Genomic DNA, 22042 nt, shown 5'->3' on the forward strand with positions numbered 1-22042 from the left:
TGTGAGGGTATGTTCCTTAGAGGGGAGGAACATGCTCTAAATGAGAATAAGGAAGAATTTGCCCTCCTGCACTTTGCTAATACACACTACATCCGGGGCACAGGGTAGGCACATACCTAGAGACACAACTACTGTAACAACGAGAAAAATACAATATCAGAGAAATTGTGATGGACACAAGCATCACTGTTTGTTTTGGGAAGACAAATTAACAGCATTTTACAATTTCTACTACTACATGCCTCAGACTCTGTTGAAGCAACTATGTAACAGACTTACCTAGAAAAGGCTTGACTACCACGGCAGACTCCTGACGAAAAGGAAACCTTGGATGATTCAGTAACAGAAGACAAAGTTAAGTTCTTTAAAACTGATGACACCTGTACCGCATGGGTTTTTGGAAGGGTGCTATAAACGCTTTGGAAACCTCTTGTTTCCACATCGTTCTCAACTCTTTAATTTCTTCTCATGTGAGGGGGTGACTGCTACCATGGCAAAAGCAACAATTTCTCTAATTCACAAATAGGGCAAAGACCCTAAACTATGCCATTTTTAAAGGTCAAGAATACTCATCAATATTGACTTAAAGATTTTGTACTGAAATATTAGCCTCCTGCAGGGAGGAGATTCTCCCCCAGATAGTTCACCCTGATCAAATTTATTAAAGGCCACCAGACCTATGACAATCTTTGCTAAGCTGTCCACCTGGTCAAACTTTTCAGCTGTTCTGGTAACGCTAAATGCAGAAAAAGCCATGGACCGGGTACACTAGTCCTCCTTTATCCAACTCTGCATGTAATAGGCTTCGGTCCACATTCATTATCATGGCTCTGGTGGGTTAGCACACTCCATCTTCTTGGATACCTTGAAATGGAGTACCGTCCCTCCTCTTACCCTCAGCAGAGGCACCCATTAGGGATGCCCCCTTATTATTTTCCCTCTCCATAGAACAACTGGCCAAATTAATCTGTTATGACAAAGATATCCAGAGTCTGCAATCTGGCCAACATATCCATGAGATTATGCTATTTACAGGTGATGTTCTCCTGGAACTAACAAAGCCTGAGTTATCCCTTCCATGGCTGCAAATTATCCTGCTTTAATACAAAGCAGGCTCTGGTTTTAATAATAAGAAATATAAATCATAGATCTTTAGCCTGACATTGTTGCAAGCTGCTGAGGGTACTCTCCGAAACTCCATGCAACTACACTGGCCACAAGTTCGATCAGATATTTAGGGCTCACAATTTACCCCAGACATTGAAGGACTTTACTGGGCCAATTTTCTGACGTCCTTGGCAGGGATTAAGGGGGAGTTTATAAAATGGCACGGATCCATGTGATAAATTCCATCCATCAAAATTACTACGCTTCATAAATTACTATATCTTTTTCAAGCTCATCCCATACCTGTATCGGAGCTATACTTCTCCGACTTTGATAGCACCCTACTGCAATATATCTGGAAACATGGGCTCCTCAAGAGTATCTTAAAAATCACTTTATCAGCCCAGAGATAGCGAAGGATTAGCCCTGCCTGGCTTGAAAACATTTTACAGACCCACTCAACTTAAAGCTTTAGTGAAATGGATTTCTGGAGTCCCAGATAAATTTTGGATGCGGTGTGGACAGAGCCATAGAAAGCCCTCCCTTTTGGGACCTCATATGGAAACCAAAACGAAACAGTCTCCCCAATACGTATTTCAGTACGCCCACACCTAACACCCTCCAGACATGGGACTCTACTTAATGCCAGCTACACTTGGACACCTGCCAATCCATTTTAATCCGACAGTCACACTGGCCCTGTAACCATGTCCTTTTGACACCTTGCACTGAGGTGACTATCTTTTTATGACTTATTTAAAGATGGGACAATTAAGCCCTTAGAGGAGTGTAAAGCAGAGTTTCAAGAAGGAGAGCAGAGAGATTCCACTTCATACAATTAGGTCACTAGGTGCTGCAGGTGGGGTGGAGAGAGTCAGCCACCAGACACTTGACTACTTTTGAGAAATGTACCAATAATGCAAAAGGGTCAAGGAGCATATGGCAGCGTCACCTTAGGACAATGGGCTCTAGAGGCCCAAATGGCTATACATGTAACCCCTCAAGGAGGCCCAGTGGCTCGGGATCTGGGGTGACCTCCACCAAAATGTGCATAGAGGTTTGGGTAGGGAGGCAGACTATAAATGATTGCGGGATTGGTACCAATACCCTGCTAAACTGCATACAATCTGCCCACAAACTAACCTTAAATGTAGGAAGGGGTGTGATGCCAATTGAGATATGAAACATATCTGGTAGATTGTTCGCAAATCTCTCCATTCTGAAGCGAGAGCACCCAAGCATTCACAACTTTTCAGTTTAAATACCCACTTTTCTTCTAGGGGTGAGGACACCGGCACTGCAAAAACAGACTAGGGCAGATAGGAAGATTCTTTGGAACTGCCTGGGGACGGCCAAAACCACATTGGCAGTATATTGGCAAAAGCCCGACCCCACCTCTTCGGTCACATTAGCATATGAAGCTATAGAACCTCGTGGCCATCGAAAACATGCCTCCAACTTGGATGAAACAGGATTTTGAACTGGTGTGAGGCCCACTGTCCTGAGGGACTCTTACCTTGGCATTCCCGCAGAGACTGAAGGCCCTGAGCTTTTTTAGACTATAACTGACATCTTGAAGAAAAAAAAACTGAACGCGGATACTCTGTCTCCTGGATGTGGCTACACATGGTGATTTGTACACAGAATTACTCACAGGGACACGTCAGTGTGGTGCATCTCACAAAATACATAATTAAGAATAGAATAATGAGGGATCAGAACAGGACTCTGACTTCACTTTTTGCCTACTCTATTTGGAAATGCAATGGACCTCGGAATGGGAGGGGGGAATTGTAACTTGCTTAAAGTTGGCTGTCACACAGTATGGCTTGAGCCTTTCAAATGTAATAATAATATGTGATTGTGCATTGACACTCCTTTCTATCACATGCTATGTGTGCTTTTTCTGTATTTTCAATGTTTAAAATTAATAAAACTTCAATATTATAAAAAAATGCAGGGAATGCTGACATCTTAAAGTTGGGAGTAAAATCTACATGTTATTTCCCTGAAACTCATAACAGGTGCTATTCATCACACCCAATAAATAATGTACCCCATGGTTTCGTTATTGATCATGTGCAATAAATAGCTCTGTAATTCATAATCAGGCCCTAGGTTGTGAATGTACTCTGAGAAATCTGAATTTGAACTTTAACCTCATTTACCACCCTTCTACTGCATCTCTATTTAGCCTTTCTCTACAGATTTATGAAATTACCTCTTTAGCTCTGCAAAGCTCATAGGATAACTTAATTTGTAGCTAGACTTCCCAAAGGGCACACTCGTAAAATTCTTGAAAGCGTTAGCTGTTTTAAGCAGCATTTGTTGCACATCAAGCTGACCCACAATGTACGACATCTGCTAGAGACCATCTTTGTCTCCAAAAACATTATTTGAGTGAGAGGGAGCCCATTCCATTTATATGGAATGATCACTATGAAATCCCTTCTGACATCGCTCTTCTCTCAACTAAGCAACCACTTACATTGATAGCCCTAATATTGACAAAAGCTCCATCCATCCATGACGATCTGGCTAAACGAGCAAGCTCTGACTTTCTTCTTGATATTTTTAACAATTAGCTCCTGTCCACGTTAGATGAATGCTTTCCTTAACAGGCACACATATGTAATTCAGGACCTATAAGCAAACTTAACCATTGGTTCTTGGATAAACTAAAACACTTAAAAAGTTAAAGATGAATAGGGCAGAAAGACAACGGTCCAAAGACTAAGACAGAGAAAAAAATTGTGTGCACTAATATGGAAGTAAACTACTAATGTAAGCTCAGAAAAGCGAAGACAGCATTAAACAAGCTCCTGACGTATCTAAAGAACTATTACTATCTTCAAGTTGCAAGCACGTGTTGCCTCATCCACTACAGGCTACTCTGTGACAACATTGCTCAGTTATTTGCCAACAAAATTAAACATATATGTGGCAACATTCGGCTGAGACAATAACCAACCCACAAGTAATATCCCTACTTTTAATCACCCTACTAATTCTTTTGGTGATCTGAAACTCCAGTGGAGGTCAGATTTCAAGTCACAGACGGCAAGCAATACAATAGGCCAGGAAAGGTGGCATGTTGGGTTATTCTAGCTTTTGTGGTACTCCTTGGAGGAGCAACTTATTCCTATTTGAGTGGTCTTCCAGCTCCACTGTCTGAGCAGGATCAAGGGTCTTGGGCAGGATCAAGGGTCTTGGTCAGGGACTCTTCAATGTCTCTTAACTGTTTCTTAGAATTGTCAAGTTGATGGTTAGCAGGAGGCAGTATAAACATGCATTGACTTGATCTCCTCCATACCTCTTCTTGTGTTATAATTTGTAGTCTTACTGTTGAGATCTCTCTCATTATTGGTTCTAGGGTGACTTAGGAATCTTGTCTCTAGTCAGGGGCAAGTGCATTTGAGACCAGAAAAGATCTCTGAAAAGGAGAGCTTCCACAATAACTTTAGAATCAATAAAGTCAATATCAGATGGAGTGGAAAGGTACCCAACCACAGCTAGATGGAAACCTTCACAGTGAGCAGCTACTACCTTTGATGATAAAAAACACTCTCTCAAGTGTGGAATGGGTATTGGGAGAATCAATCCAACAAGGCCACACAATGAGAGGGTGTAGCAATGGTGGGCATTACACTAGGGACATGTGTCATCTGCGGTATGTCATTCACATCAGGAATAAGATATATTTCAACATTTCTAATTCAGTTTTAAAAAATGGGGGTGATGTTTAATGCAGTAAATTATGGTTACAAAGTGTTGCTACAGAATTTCAGTGCACTATTATCTGACAGCAGATTAATGTTCAGAGTAACAAGGTGCATGCCCTATAGTAAGAAGAGATAAAGACATGTGCCATAGAACTAATAAACAGCTTCGCCTAGAACACAATTACAGACATTCTCTGTTTCAGGGGCTTTGGTACAATAAGCAAATGGGGTGATCCTGAAATATTGTTAGGTCCACAGCAGAGGCCTAGAACATGAGCGGGCAGTCCAAGATAGCAAACACCTGTATACTGATCAAGAAGCCTGACCTCATTATGGCTGCCATTTCAGACCCCACAAGTACAGAGACAGAACAGAACCCTCACAGCAGTGTGAAATTCTCTGGAGACAACAGGCCTTAGGGAATTTCACAGTGATGGTTCCATTTCACTGTCAGCCAAGCCCCGCTGCTTCAACCCGAACACTGAATTTTTCAGTGTTCATTGTATTTTTCAATGGAACAGCACAAAGCCTGTTATCCACGCCACTATACCGGCAGAATTTCCACACTCGTAAGTAAAATTTACGATTGTAAAATTCTACATATCATGATTCTGTAAATAGGCATGTGGAAACAGTTGGGCCTTCAAGTTCTGCTTAAGGGTACAACAATGTATGTGAACTGAGCCATATATGTATAGCCTATGAAAATATAAAACATTTCATCCAAAATTAATTTATTCTCTGCCCTCAGCTAGATGCAGATTGGGCATCTTGGCGTTTTAAGGATTTTGGCAGCCCCACTCTTTCCCAAATTCAAGGAGCATGGCTACTGTGTACATGGGACAGAGGTGTATGCCTACACCCGTACAGAACTCTTCCAACCTAGTGCTTCTGGATTCTGTGCATTGTCAAAAAGGGATGTGCATTTCAACTTACTAGAATCCTAATATCATGTTAAATAAAGCATAAAAACGAATCTATAGACTGATGACACATGTCCAGAGGCATACAAAGCCCAGAAACTCACACGTTAGGAGTTGTATTATTGGCATTCTATACTTGTGATAGGGTGCAGAAAATGTAAGGTACAAGCCTTACTTTCTAGCCTAAATGTGGTTCTGAAGATGTTCAACACAGGTCTAGACACAAAATAGTTCATCCGTGCTGGCAGGCATTTAGTGGCATACCCACCTTAAGATGACTGCCTGATCTTTTTCAATACCATGGTCAAGTAATGACCTACCTCCAACTTGGGCCCAAGCTCTGACACTTCACCAGCACACACAACTCAACTCTGTGTTCGACACAGAAACTAAGATGTTGTGTACCACACGAGAACCACCCTCTATAAAATGAACAAGGAACAACATAGTGATCCCAGTATCGAAGATTGGCATGGGACTTACATTGACAAGCAGGTATGCTCTCTCTTATTCTAAAATCATGGTTTATTTTTTACTTGAATAATAACTTACATAAACGTACTAAAGAGACCTTTAATTGTATCTGTTGGAAGTACTATAAAAAGACTTTCACAGATGGGGATGAGTGTAAATATCCTGGCTTGAAAGAATTAAGGGTCAGATTTATAAATAGGCAGACAGCCTATTGTTCGGCAGGGAGAAAATTAGGGAATGGAGCAACTTACTCTGTCTCCCTGGTGAAGGGACTGCCCACTACATTTATAGGTGATGGCCAAGCAAGCGGCCATTTATAATGCATTGACAGAAACCACTGTCAGGGTATTTCCTGTCAATGGATTTCGCTATTTTGCAAGGATCCGTCAGCAGAACAGAGCCCTGCGCCAAACAGTTTTCTTATTTATTTTCGAACAGGAAATCCTGAAACAGGAAGAAAATAAAAAAGAAAATGTTTCATCACCATGGTAGTCATCCCCCATTGCGACAGGGCATTATTTCTATTTTACAGTTTCTGACTGCCAAGGTTTGCCTGGCAGTGACAGACAGTAAAAAAATGTGGCTAAATGTTCGCCCATCCTAATTGGATGGATTGACATATACCCATTTCTCAAACGCCCCTTACTCCTTCAGACCATCTGAGAAATTTTGTTATGGCCGTGACGGAATAGAAACTGCTGTAGCCAAACCTATGTTCCACCAGCATCAAAATCTGGCAGCAGATCATCATCTTTGTGGTATAGGTACTCCATCGTTAAGTTGAACCTATACTGCAGGATATAAATCAGGCCATAACTGTCCTTTATGTAGAGCTCTTTTACATTTAAAACCACCCAGCGAGTGTCATCTATCTCTACACCACTGGGCTAAGATTCCCAAGAATAAATTACGAGATACATAGATCTGACTCTTCTAGAAGAAACTCTAACAAGGGGATAATTGATGAAAGTTGTGCCATGGGTATAACCAGGCCTCAGTTCATTAGTATCTTTTAGATTGCATAAACATAGGGACATTCTGAAGACACCAGGACAACATTTAGAGCTTGGTGGACTGGTTAGTCAGTTACAAATGTGACGGATATTACAATTGCATTATATTGTATGGCACTCTAATAAGGTGGACGGGATATATGTTACATTTGGACAGAGTAACCTGTCCATCAAAGTCTAAATCAGGCCTGTAGTCTTTTACCTGGACGTGAGCTGTTAAAACCTCAATATGTGTGAAATACAAGTAAAATGTGTATAAGTTAATAATACGGTGGTATATAACTCCAGTTCATCTGAAAGTATTACAAAGTGTTCAGACTCTACCCCAAAATCTAATCTTTAGTCCTGAAATTCTGAATCTCATTACTGATATAACCAGTCTCCCTATTCCACTCCACTCCCTACTCCTAGAGTTTGGTTAAACTGGCAACTAAGGGCCCTACATTATGATGTCAAACCCGGGAAAGCTGGTAACATTCAAGCGTTTAGCTGCCAAACTAATAATAGTGAAAGTATGGAAGCCACCAGATGTTTTACATCAGTGGTGGACAAAACTGTGGCATTTAAATGCAGTTAAAAAATGATAACAATAATAACTGATATGATTATGAAATATAATTGATATGGACTTTCTGCAAACGTACATAAAACATGGAATTAGCCAATTGAGACTGGTGCCATGCCAAATGGAGTCTGTTCATAGATCGAGAATAATAAAAGTGATTGCCTCTATGGACTCCTCCTCTGCGGTATAATCCTCTCCAGCACCCAGCTATCCGTACCCAGTCCTGAGTGAAGCCACATGTCCTTTATGGCATGTGGGGCCTAAATGTCATAAGTGTGTTAATGCTTGAACGAGGTCTACTAGTATTGAGCTAAGGTTGTATATTATACTACATGACTTCAATATCTAGTCTCTCTCACCTCCTTTGTTCTCTTTCCTCGTTTTCTCCTAGTTCTTCCTTTTGTTTAACGAAGCAATTTCTATATGCTTTGTTTCAGTGAAATATATCTCTAGAGGAAACAGGAAGAAGGTAAGGGAGGGAAAAGAAAATCAGGACCAGGGAAAATTATTCGGGTGGGGGCCTTGTCGATAGATTTCGAAGTTCAAAGTAAGGTACCAGACACTCGGCAGGCGAAGGTGCCACACAATTGCCACCTGAAGGGCGAGTGACTATGGAGGGGCAGTGGGTTCGATTCCTGAGGAGAAACTGAACAAAACAAGTGTCCTCTAAATCCCACCCTCCCCGATCCAAAGGGAACATAAATAAAAGAGCAAACACAACTTTTTTCCTGAAACCTGTCAGATAATTGCAAAGGAAACTATGCAATTCAAGACATTATTATATTGACCTTTTGGCTTCGACATTTCTGCAGTTTCTTTTCCTACACAAAGGATATAATTTTCATTATAGATTGTGGGGCCGGTGACAGAAACGAAACCCAGACAGATATAGGAGACCCAAACCAAATCAACGTATGTAGGGCACGAGTATGAGTGTGCCTCTCTTGAGGCCGTGTGCTGTAAAACAACCTTAGATGTCCGGCATGAACCAGCTAGTTGTTCAGCTTCATGGAAACCAGTGAGTTAGAGGACCAGTCTCAAAATTTGACTGCTGTCACGTAAGGGTGGTACACTCATTGTTAGATCGTCTGGAGACATTTGAGGTCTCATGGTTAGCTCTTAATCTGTTAGCCTAAGAACAGTGGAATCTCTCCATATTATTGGGTTTGGTGGGTGCTGCCAACATAGTCCTCAAAGGAGTCTTTGAATGACCTTGGTGGGCCACCCTGCTCTGAGGTTGGTGCTACGACGTTCGACCGTGGCCTCTCCTAGGAGGTGAATTACCATGTGCAAGGTATAGTGCCCAATTAGTGGTATTCACTCGTGGAATTAGCTTGTTTACTTCTTTTGGGTCAGTCACTTTTACACCCTTGGTGTACAGATGGACATTGGCCTCTATATAGAGTTGGGGTTACCCAGGCCTAGTAACTAGCCTGTGCAGGTGTTTTTTGGGGTACAGTGACCCCACTGGCAACACCACGGGTGGAGTGGAGGACCCCAGCCAGTGTGGTATGATAGAAAATTTCAGGAATGGTGCTGACCTGAGTCGGTGCTCTTGGGATACTGAGATTCTACAAGTAAAGTGGCCTCTCATATTGTACAAACATTTTTCAGAACGTCTGTATGGAGCTGGTGGATAGAAAAGAGGGTGCCGATGCCATGGAGGGAAACAAAGCCACTCAGCTTGTGATCACTTCACAAATGCTTAAGACAAGCTAAGAGTTGGAAGCAGTTTTTCACTCTCTTCAACCTTTATATACAGGACATTTCTTTTATAATGTACCTATCCCAAAGAATGATGTAAGGGGGCTTTACATTACACACACATATTATACTGAGACAAGGACTCAGACAGTGTTTAAATAAATGTACTGAGAATGTTAGGTAAGACAATGAGGGTGACAGTTTGTAGGAGTCACATATCATCTGTGATGCTTGGTCTGGAGAAACACAAAGTCGGATTTTAAAACATAACACAGTGGTCGGGGTTGTTTGTACTAAGACTCTATAAATCACCTAAAGAACCTTTTACTGCAATCTCAGAATGGCAAACGATTGAGGTTTAAAAACAATAGGGTGGTAAACCAATACCTTGTAGTATACACGCAGCCCCTTGGTGCCAGTTCATAGCTCACTGTGCTACATTAGAATGATTACAACTTATGAACTGCAAGTAGCAACAGGACCTTGGTGACAAAAGCAGTAATCTACTAGGCTATTCACATAAAATACAAATCTGTGATATACGTTATGCTTTGCAGCTGGGACATTACCCCTCAACACTACATTATGATGAGTTGAATTGTAACTATACACAAACAGATCTCTCCAGCAAGTGCTTTAACCACCTGAGTTATTTAACAGTTAATATTTCCTGGGAATTTATGGACAAAAAAGATCTCTGCAGCAGGTGTCATACTTTCTAATATATTTTAGAATGGAGGCGATTTGAAGACAATTAAGTAAGCCAGAACAGATTTACTGACGAGTTTGTCCTAGTTGCCAATTTCTTGGAGGCAAACTTAAAAAAAAATGTATAAATAAATATGTATCTTGACTATTCATAATTTCACCCCTTGTGACTCCAAAGTTTTACTGCTGCTACACCTGGACCACCAACTTATGAGATCCTAGAGTATTTTTTTCCACATCCCTCGCTTACCTTGGTAGATTTGGGTAATACTGCATAAGGTTCAGAAATAACAGGATACAATAAAGTACTTTTTAAAAGTAACATTATGCCCTGGTTTGATAACCCATTTATGAAGAGTTAATTTGTGAATTACAGAGTTCTGATCTTTAACCCCCCACCACCTGCATGTGTAAGCCTTGTAATGGTTGCCGTGCATTCCAGAGTCAAGAGCTAAAGGGGTGCACACAGTGCTCAGTTTTGTATTGCCTACTCGGTCAGTCCAGTACATAAGAGGCAAAGAAAGCCAATTACCAAACTGTGGCCCAGTATCCCCGGTTCGCCACACAGCTCCCAAAACCGTATCCAAAATCTCTATACTGCCTTTCTCTTTTTTGTTCTGTGTGAAAGTCTGAAGATGAAAAATAAGTCCAAGTCCCCAAAAATGAGCGCATGCACCCGCTACTTCTAAGGACAGGCACAACTTATGCATTCAATCAATCAATCACTGCATTTGTAAAGCGCGCTACATACCCGTGAGGGTCTCAAGGCGCTGGGGAGGGGAGGGGTGCTACTGGTCAAAGAGCCAGGTCTTCAAGAGTCTTCTGAAGGCCAGCAGGTCCTGGGTCTGTCGTAGGATGGTGGGGAGAGTGTTCCAGATCTTGGCGGCGAGGTAGGAGAAGGATCTGCCGCCGGCGGTGGTTTTTCGGATGCAGGGAACTGTGGCGAGGGCGAGCTTGGCTGAGCGGAGGCTTCGGGTGGGGGTGTGGAAGCTGAGTCGGTTGTTGAGGTAGGTGGGTCAGGTGTTGTGCAGTGCTTTGTGTGCGTGGATCAGGAGCTTGAAGGTGATCCTTTTGTTGACGGGGAGCCAGTGCAGGCCTCTCAGGTGGAGTGTGATCTGGCTGCGGCAGGGGACATCGAGGATGAGTCGGGCCGAGGCGTTCTGGATGTGTTGGAGTCGTCTCAGGAGCTTGTTTGTAGTTCCTGAGTAGAGGGCGTTCCCGTAGTCGAGTATGTTGGTGATGAGGGCCTGGGTAACGTTTTTTCTCGTGTCGAGGAGGATCCATTTGAAGATCCTGCGGAGCATACGGAGGGTGTTGAAGCAGGACACGGAGACGGCGTTGACTTGCCTGGTCATGGAGAGAGTGGAGTCGAGGATGACCCCCAGGTTGCGTGCCTGGTCCGTGGGTTCCGGGGCTGTGCCTAGTGACGTGGGCCACCAAGAGTCGTCCCAGGCTGATGGGGTGGGTCCGATGCACTCTGGATACTACAGCCTTGACCTTACATTTACATTCAATTCTAGAATCCCTAGACTACATTAGGATTCTATTTTTAAAAGCAGGCCTTACCTCCAGGTATGTTTTTTATTTATTTATAACACTTGGAAGCCTGTGATTCCCGTACAAAACTGCATCTCTAATTTCCTTATGACATTTGAGTTGTGACATCACAATGCCTGCTTCCAGACACAGAAGTCAAGCTGAAAGGCAGGTCACAGAGCATCACTGCAGCTCCAGTTTATGGATCAAATATGTTTATTGGTGTTTAGAGTACAAATAACATCTAACACAGCCATGTGCCTACAACCACTCGGGCTGGCGGCATATCACATCCAAAATCAACAAGCCCCGGCAGAGGCTCCAATGAAAGGGCTATACAGCCACAACTAAGTTAAGCTCTTCCTTCTCATCCAAGGGCCTCAGTACGTAGGACCCCTTCAGTGCTGAGCCCCATCTAAGATAAAAAAAACAAAAGGCAAAATAAGGTACAACAAGATACAACCAATCATAACAAAAGAAAAACATAACAAACCCCTCACAGCAATGTTCAGCGAGATTGCTCCCCACGCCCGCCCGAGCCCCTCCAGCCCAAACCTCATCTGCCCCCCACTCCCGGAGGCCCCCCTCCAGCTCAGGGCATGTGAGCTCATTAAATTCAGCAGATAGAATCTGAATGAAAGGTTTCCATAGCTCGGCTAGTACATCCGCCCGCTGGTAGGCCACTAGAGTTAATTTCTCCACGGCCAAGATATACCACAGCTTATACAGCCAAGAAGTATAGCTCGGGACCCCATCCTTGCCCCACAAACCCAGAATCACCTGGTGCGCTGCGTTAAGGGCAAGGGCAATCTGCCGACCCCGCAAGGAACGAAGGGGGAAGGTGAGAGGGTTGGATAGACCCAGAATAGTGTATGCCGGGAGCCTAGGAATCTCCGTAGAGAACACTCTGTCAATCTCGTCTAGAATACCATTCCAATATCTCGTCAGCTTCGGGCAATGCCACAACAAATGGATGGGCGAACCTGGATTCCCACACCCCCTCCAGCAAAGTCCAGACTTCGTAGAGTCACATGCATGAATCCTCACAGGGGTATAGTACCAGGAAGTAGCAATCTTATAAGCCGTTTCAACCCCTGGAACGTGGCGCGCTGCATGGTGTACTCTAAAAAAGATGTCCCCCCACTCCTCCTCTGAAAGCTGTCGCCCTAGTTCCCTCTCCCAGCGCAGCTGCCCCTTCGTCCGGGCAAAGGGCGCGCCCCAAGAAGGAGGGCGTACAATTCGGACACCAACCGTTTGTCATCCTCCTTCCGGACCAGCCATTTCTCAAATGGTGTAAGCGCTCTAGCAACTAAAGGCCTGATCTCTGGCTGCAGCACCCAATGCCGAACTTGGAAGTAAGACAGTCTATCTGCTTCTGTTAAGCCATTCATCTCCCGGAACCGGTCAAAGGGAATAATACCATCGTCGAAGAGACACCCCACCCGTCTACATCCGTTCGCGTGCAAGCGTTGGAGACCCACCGAGCTCAAACCAGGCGTAAACTCCGGGTTCGCACATATCGAAGTCATGGGGAAGGGAAGGTTGTCAAACCGCACCGGACCGCCACCTCATCCCATACTCCAAGAGTCGCTCCCGTAATAGGGGAGGAGTAAAGACCCGGCGCTCTATGCCGGCGCCGCAACCAGGGCTCTCTCCAAATATGAGAACCAGCCACCGCCTGGTCCATGAAGCACCAATGCTTTTCGGTCAGCGGCCGACTCCACTCAACTAGGAAAGGAAGCTGAGCCGCCTGGTAATATTTTAACAGGCAGGGCACCGCCAATCCCCCCTCAGCTTTAGGGCGGAACAACGTGGTACGGGAAATCCACGCCGGCCTCCCGTCCCAAACAAATTTCATGAGCGCCCCCTGAAGCATCGCCACAGTACAAGGTGGCAGAACAAGAGGGAGCGTCTGGAACAGATAAAGGACGCACGGAAGGATCGTCATTTTAATGGCTGCTGTTCAACCAAACCACGACAACTTGAATTTCCTCCATGCGTCTAAATCCCTGTGTATATCTCTGGCGAGAGCCGCATAGTTCAAGTGAGCCATTCTTGCCACTGTCTTTGCCAGAACAATCCCCAGATAGAGAATTTGCGACGCCGCCCAAATAAAAGGAAACCTGGAGCGCAACTCCACTGCGTGGGCCGGCAATACTAAGAGCTTCTGGATCTGCGACTTCTGCATATTCACTTTGAACCCTGAGATTGCACCGAACGCATCCAGGGCCTCCACAAGTGCCGGGAGCGAGACCATGGGCTCCGACAGAGTGAGGAGCACATCATCTGTGTACAGGCTAATAAGATGATGGTCCCCCCCGAACTTAATGCCTGTGATTTGAGGGGCAGCACGAAGCCGCTGTGCCAAAGGCTCCATATAGAACGCAAACAAAAGCGGGGAAAGGGGACACCCCTGCCTTGTTCCTCGACCTATCGGGAACGGCAAGGAAACCGTACCATTGACCCGCACCATTGCGCAAGGTCGGCTGTAGACACACCTAACCCACGTCATAAACACCGGCCCAATACCAAAAAGCTCCAACACCCGGAACAAATACGGCCAATGCACTCTATTGAATGCCTTTTCGGCGTCTATAGTAAGAAGAAGGGCCTCTCTACGAGACCGACCGTCTTATCAATCAAGTGTAGGATCCTGTTAGTGTTGTCCCCTCACTGTTGGTGACGTATAAAGCCCGCCTGGTCTGGGTCAATAAGCCCGGGCATGTAAGGGTTTAAGCGCCACGACAGTATGCCCGTAAAGAGCTTGGCGTCAATATTAAGAAGAGAGATAGGCCGGTAAAAGGCACAATCCTCTGGGCTCCTGCATGGCTTAGGTATAACTGTGATGATAGCGTCAAGCATGCTAGGGACAAGCGTGCGTGTCTCTGTGAAAGAGTTGAATAAACGAGTTAACACAGGGGCCAGCTCCAGACAGAAGGTTTTATAATAGAGTGGAGTAAAACCATCCGGACCAGGTGACTTCCCGGCCTTCAGGCATGAAACAGCTGCTATCACCTCTTCCAGGCGAATAGCCTCATCGAGAGAGGCCGCATCCTGCTCCCGAAGCGGTGTTACGGAGCAATCAGTAAGATAAGGGGAAGGGTCGCTCACAATAGCCGCATCTGCCGCATAAAGATCCCGATAAAATTCAGCAAAGGCCTCCACAATCTGATGGTCTGTGTGAGCCTCTCCTTGTGAGGAAGAGCGCACCATCTGCACTGCTGAGGCATGTCTCTGGGTCCTCAACCTCTGAGCCAATATTGCCCCCAACGTAATACTTATGCTTAAGGTGCGCTAATGCAAACTCCGCCCTATCCCAGCCTAGTCTCTTCAACTGCAGTCTCGTCCGTTCCAGCTCCCGCCATATTCGAGGGGCTCCCGTAGCTTTGTGGGAACTCTCCAGAGTGGCCACACGCTGCTCCAGGGCCTCTCCCTTATCCCGCCTGGCCTTGTTTTCTTTCGCTGAAAGAGAGATCACCCCCCCCGCACGACCGCCTTAAGCGCCTCCCACAGTGTTCCTATGCTAGTCTGTCCATCGTCATTCTGTTCAAGATAATGCCTAATCGAACTGTGTAGGGAATCCACCACCTCCCCAGACTGCAATATCGTATCCCGGAAGCACCACCCTGAGCCCCGTACAGGGTCGGCCTCTGCACAAACTGTCACCGTGATTGGGGCGTGATCTGCGAAAGCGCGAGGTTCAATCGCCGTCCCCTGAACTCGTGCGCGAAACGCCGAAGAAGCCAAGAAGTAGTCAATGCGCGCATATGTTCTGGACGCAGCCGAATAGAATGAATAGTCACGCAGGCCTGGGTGGGCCGTCCGCCAGATATCCTCCAAATCTCAATCAGCGAGCCACTTGAGCCCCGCCGAGGATAATGCCCCTGTCTGCCCATACCGATGCCCCGACGGGTCCATATCATTATCCAGAACAATGTTAAAGTCTCCGCCAACTAACAAGGCCCTGTCTGAGATCGCAAACGTTGAAGAGAGCGCCTGCTCTATGAAGCTTTCTTGTTGTGTGTTAGGTGCATAGATATTAGCTAATGTGAAGTGGAAAGCGCCTATGTGGAGCTTCAGAGCCAGATATCTACCCTGAACCTCATGAGCCTTCGCTATTACCTCCCCCCGAAAGGACCTTGAGAACAGAATCGCAACGCCACCCCACTTCGTGGACGCAGAGGACCAAAACTGCAGCGGGAACCACCTAGAGCGCATACAGTGCGTGTCTGCAGCTAGCAAATGCACCTCCTGCAGCAGACATACCTGACTCCCGGAACGCTCCCAGAAGGACAGTATCGCCAGCCTCTTTGAAGGGTTATTGAGGCCACGTACATTAAGGCTCAAACATTTAAAGGTGAGACCCACGAGAAGTGGACAAAACAGCAATTGTCAGATCTTCACCATAATGCCCGGCACCAAGGCAGCACAGAGCAAGGTGAACAGGGCGTCCCGCCATACCCCCCAATAAGAAGCAAATAACCTGTAGAGGGGTACAATACAACCAAACAAGAAGGCACAACAGGTGCAAATCAACCAACGTCCAAGTCCTCCGTGAAGCATCCACAGCGAGGAAGGTTCCACCCAAGGTCTGGGACACACTATCGAGCACGCGTCGAACCCCCGGAGCCCCACCGCCCAGACCCCGCTCCAGTTCAATCGATTTCATCTCTGCTGGCGGCTCACTGGCACCTCCCCGCACCAGTACTGTCCATCCAGTCCTACAAGCCAGCACCAGCGGCTACACTGTTCAAGACCGCTTGCCTCTCCCGCGCTCATTCTCTGGATGAGGATCGCGACGACCTCCGTCTCTTCTCCTTTCTGCGCCATCCAGGTCGACTCCCCACAGGGCCCCCTCCGGGGGACCCATCCCTCTTCTCCGCCTCATCCATCCCCAGCAGCCGACGGGCCTCCTGGAGTGTTCTCGCCTGTCTTAACTGATCTCTCCATCGGAACACCAGACGGAAGGGATGGTCCCAAGTATAGGACGTGGAGGTTCTGCACCTCTGCAGTGTCAACACAGAAAGATCATGATAAAGCTGCAAGGAGTGCCCCCGAAACTGAATCTGCGGCATATTCTGCGCCTTCTATTGCTTCCTTGACCTGAAAATTATGGACGCAGGCCAAAATATAGGAAGGGCGCACTTCAGCATTCCCCCCCTAGCTCTATGGACCGATCCAGGATGATCTCCGACGAGCCCTCAGTCGACAGGAGGGAGCTAAACAAGGCCGTAACAAACTCTCGGATATTGTCTCCCTCGGCTCCCTGTGGGGCCTCCCTGATGCGAATATTGTGACGCCGGGAGCGGTTTTCTAAATCTTCAACCATGAGCTGCAACTGCTCCTGCTGTTTGCGTAGACAGAGTACCTCCTGCTGAAGATGCTCAACGTCTTCCCCTCTGGAGATCTCACTATCCTCAATGTTCGACACCTTTTCCCCCAAAGAATTAAGGTCAGATCTCAGTTTGCGTACTTCCTGATAGACCTACTGGTCCCTCTTGGCTTTGGAGGATGCCATCTCCACCTCTTCGGTTGCTCAAGGCCACTGAATATACCCTCCAAAGACGCCTTTCACCAGCTCTCCGCCGCCTCGCCGCCTCGCCGCGGGCCGCCCCGTCCCGCCGAGTCCCCAGCACCGTCAGCCACACCACCAGGCCCCTCCTAGGCCTTCCAAGCCACTGTTTCGCTTCTACCTTGCCCCTGCAGCTCCAGGGCTGCTGCGGCGCCCTCTCTCCGCTTCCTCCGCAGCCCGCAGTCCAGGGCCCTCTTCGTCACCTGCGGCGGGTCGAGGCCCGGCTGGCCCGTACCACTGGCCGCCGATCCAGGCCTGGCTCGGCTGCTGCCTCCAACCGCACGCGGCCCTGCCCGTGCCGGTGCCGCCGCCTCTCGGCCTGACCCGTCTGAGGGCACACCCCCCAGAACTCAAGGCGACTCCGAGGCCCCCGGGCACTGCTTCCGCCTGCAGCCACACGGGCCGGCTCGCCATGGAGGGCCGAGGCCCCGCCGCTGTGCTTTTCCTGGGCCCGGGAAGCGGACCTCCGGAGAAACGCGCCCACTCACTCCGCCATCTTAGCCACGCCCCCTGCAGCTCCAGTGTAAACAACTAAAAAAATAAGTTGGCTTTGTTCTTGTGATCTCTTTTAATTTTTAAATGAACAGTGATAAGCAGAAAGATATATTCAAAGCAATGTTTATTTTCCCACATTATAGGTCATTGCACAAAAGAACATTTCTGACTGATTCTATACGTTCGAAGCTGTAGCATGCATTTAATCTGGTTTACGTTAGGCTGATTCTAATTTTTATTTGCAACAAATTACTGACTTCCTTTTGGTGAGTTTAATTTCACACAGTTTGTTCTGCTTTTTATTCTTGGTGTCTGCAACCATGATATCTCTTTCACAGGAAAGTGCAAGGCACCATCATTTAAAGCATTTTGTAAAAAGGGTGACGAAGTGACCAGGTATTCTAAGGAATAAAGCACCCTCTGCCCAGGGCATAGTGCAGGTTCCTGCACCCCGTGTGGTGCACGGGACAGGGAGGAACCCTCCAGCGCACCCCCCCCCTCCCCCCACCCCACCACTCCATTCAACCCAAGGTCAATGGATGAGATATGGGAGGCTACAGGGCTCATGACATTCTGCAGGAGGATCGCATTATTTTGCGTTAGGCCACTGCCCCTGCCCTAAGTTAAAAGGATATTTACTGTAAGTCAGCTCGGAGTTCCATGACCTTAAAAAGGAACTCAGCCTTCGACCTTGCGCCTCTATATGGTCATGGAACTCCTCTGTGACGTGCAATAGCGTTATAATATACAGTAGGGGATATTTTGGCCCATATATCATATTTTTGCATACCTTTTATTTATTTTGAATGTCACATTTGACAGAAAAGGGTAACATCTGACAACAAGGAACAACACTTTCAGGGGGTATCTTTGGCATGCTTATAACTATTAAAACGTTGGGAAAACGTATTTAAATGTAGAAAACACACACACACTAACTGCGTGCTATTCTATTTCTTGCTGATGTCCCCAAGAATAGCAACACAGTCGAACGTGCATTTATTCCCACCACTGCCACATACCATGCTTCTCAATGAACATTGAAGTGCAAGTTCTACTACCGGATATGCTGATCAGTAGGTTTGCAAGGAGCCAGAAGCCAACACTAAGCACATACCTCCCACGGCCAGTACAACTACGCTGCAGGGCGGATTAAATTGCTGCCAAGATCTGGGGGAGGGGAAATGACAAAGGGGCCATCAAATTGCACGGAGCACTGAATACAAAACAAATCTGCGCGCAATTCCAACAAAACAGGAGCCCTTATGGTTTGTGCTCCAGCTTGTAATGACGACAGCGTACACGCGTGCATATAAACATGCTACCACCCGTCCGGGACGCGCACCTGTCCCCTTTTTTCCAGGACGTAGTGCAGCCACACTTGCCGCTAAATTAATACCCAGAGGAAAGCAGCGAACAAAGCATTGAGGAAAAGGGGGGGGGGGGGGGGGGGGGGGAGAGACATACATAGCATATCAGCTTTTATTTAATTTTTCTCGTTTCTCACTCTCAGACTAAGGTGTGCACATTTTCGGAAGAGAATATATTACAAGTAAATATGTTTGTGTGTGTACCTTAATGTATGCCTCCATTTTATTCTACACGCAAACTGATCTGGCACGAGGGGTGTGGCGCACCGTTCACCTTCACCAAAGCCAATGTCCCACTAACTGCAAGTTTTTCTCGCACATTTCGCAAGAAGATCCTAAAAGTCTATAGACTAATACAGTATTAATGCGCAGGATGCCCATATAGCGGCCAACCTCAAATTATTCACGGCGTTAAGGAGCAGAACATTATCGTAGGACCTGGGATTGGTGATTACCAAATTATCTACATCAATGTATTTCGTGAGGTTGGCTGCTTTTTGTGTACGCGACATAACTCATATATCTATAAGAAACAATTATTTGTTGTAACATCTCCAAGAAAGTATCTAAATGTGCAAGATGCCTAATCGAGATAAAAAAATCAAGCCATAAAAAGTCTTAATCAGCATATAAAATATCCGTATAAACCAACTCATGTTATGCAAATAATGTGCAATTTACTAATGTAACATGCACACCAGGTTCTAAATTTCTAAAGTATTATAAACGCTATGTCATGAATCGGTGATATAAAGACCATTTATGCACAGTACCATGTTGCCGAAATATTATTATGGCTTGTACGATGCTGGAATAGCAGATAGCCGGTGGAGCCGGGCGCTCTGTTCATTAAGCATTTCCAATGTGATCATAATTAAAATGTACCAACTCTTCGAGGGCTGTGACCTCGGAAAAAGTAATATTCAGTAATTACTACTGTCTGAAGACCACACAGTTTTTTTCAATACCATGGTAGAAATGATTAGCTATGCATAGTTTTAAAAATAACTTGCCCTATCAACACTAGTTATTTACGTTTGTTTTATTGTACGCCGTGTTAGTACGGCATTATTTACGACACTTTCAAATTCCGCAGAAAGCTCCAGCCTTCCTTCCCGCCCTCAACACACCCATTAGCATGTGCTGCAGTACTGCATGTGTATTCTTAGAAGGGGACGTACACTGGCCCTCGCTGCCCCGGTTCATTTTGCAATTGGCATGTATTTAATCGCACACCCTTACTCTGCAGCTAATCCGATAACAGTCTCCCCACCCATGCCCAGCACGACCCTGCAAACATTCGCCCGTTGCCCCTTTGGCATGCAATCAAGGACAAGCATCCGGGCCTGGATAAAAGGAATCTCTCCTGCATGTTATCGCTGGGAGGTTCATACTCACAGAATAGCAGGCAGGTCTCTCCTGAATTTGAACACCGGGCGTTCTTTACCGCATGGGATCAGAAGCAGATTCCTCATTCAGGCAATGAAAGACACGCCCAAACACTCAATAACAGGTGTCTTACCCTTCATGTAGTCAGTCAATCCCAGAGCGTGTGGCATGAACCTACACGAAAGGTCCCTCTTGTTTGTAATCATAAACAGGTATCTCTTGCATGCCGGCGCTTCTGCATACCTGCTATACACACACTCACATACTAGACATATTCCCCAATGTGTACCTTCACAGTATTCTGACCACTCAATACATGTGCTTTGTGCATGCACTTGTAGCCAGGTCTCGCTTAAGTGCAATCAAAGACGTGTCACTTCTACATGCAATAAAAGGCAGAATCCTCGAGTTCAATCTTGCTTAGAATCAGTGCCAAATAAATCTTGCATGTTGTCACCGGCAGGTTCCTCCTCCAAGCATGCAGAAGCCACATTCAAAAAATCATTAGGAAGCTACTCCCTATTCCCCCACCCGCATGCAGTATTTATTCTCTTCATTCAGTCAAAGAAGTTCTTCCTTTAGAAAACCACTGGCAATCGCCTCTCGCTTTGTAGTACTCCGCCCACCCCCACCTCATGCAGTTACTTGTCAATCCCCGTTTCCAACTACAGGTCCTTCCTGAATATAAATCACTGTCAGAGCACTCCATTACGAAATCACTATCATATAGTTTCTGAATGAAAACACTGACATTAACAACTGATTGGAAACACTCACAGGGGTCTCCCGCGTGAAATCGCGGAGAGGTCCATTCTTCTCCTATCAATTACCTCAAGTCCCTGCTGTTTGCTATACAGCATTAGCTCTACTTCAAATGCAAGCAAATACTGAGAGGTCCACCATTAAAAAAATATAGACATATCCTTGGTGAATAACATGACAGGCACGCAAGTCTTTCCTGGAGGCAAACACTGCAGAACCTTCCTTCATAAAATCGCTGGCCATCTCTTCGGCATGAAACCATAGACCCTGCTACACCCACCGCACTGCAGCATGTGCATGCTTATAGACAGGGCTACCAACGTGACTTCGCTCTTCCCATCTTTCACACACAAAATATGTACACCTAATCTCACCTGGAGGCAGTCCCGTTGACAGCTGCTGCCTTCTCCCTCATACCAGCTCCAAGGATGCTGTTGCTGCTGCCGCGGATGCTGTCCCAATGAGACATCTCTAGCATCCAGTGGTACCCTCCAGGTAATGGAAATAGAGAAAAGACTTACCCGGCTTCGCATGCAATGAGCCATCGGTATCCAACATGCCATCGTGGCGGCCATTGCTATAATGAGTGTGTCTTTTGATAAATACAAGGATATGTTTTTTCAAATAACGGCAATGGTAAAAGGATTTCGTACAAAACAATTAGCACTTTAAAGTAGTGAATAATATATGCGTTTCTTATGA

The 22042-nt window shown here is 46.0% G+C and overlaps 1 protein-coding gene across 2 annotated transcripts in view; it reads right to left on the reverse strand.

Annotated features, from left to right (window-relative positions):
• Positions 1-21833, reverse strand: part of SPTBN4 (spectrin beta, non-erythrocytic 4) — a 1652494-nt gene extending 1630661 nt beyond the window's left edge. For both annotated transcript variants that reach the window (XM_069207217.1, XM_069207216.1), the window contains exon 1: positions 21715-21833. The gene's annotated coding sequence lies outside the window, so the exon portion shown is untranslated. The remainder of the gene's footprint in view (positions 1-21714) is intronic.
• Between the last annotated feature and the right edge of the window lie 209 nt (positions 21834-22042).

Source organism: Pleurodeles waltl, chromosome 9 (assembly GCF_031143425.1).
Source record: "Pleurodeles waltl isolate 20211129_DDA chromosome 9, aPleWal1.hap1.20221129, whole genome shotgun sequence".
NCBI classification, from domain to species: Eukaryota; Metazoa; Chordata; class Amphibia; order Caudata; family Salamandridae; genus Pleurodeles; species Pleurodeles waltl.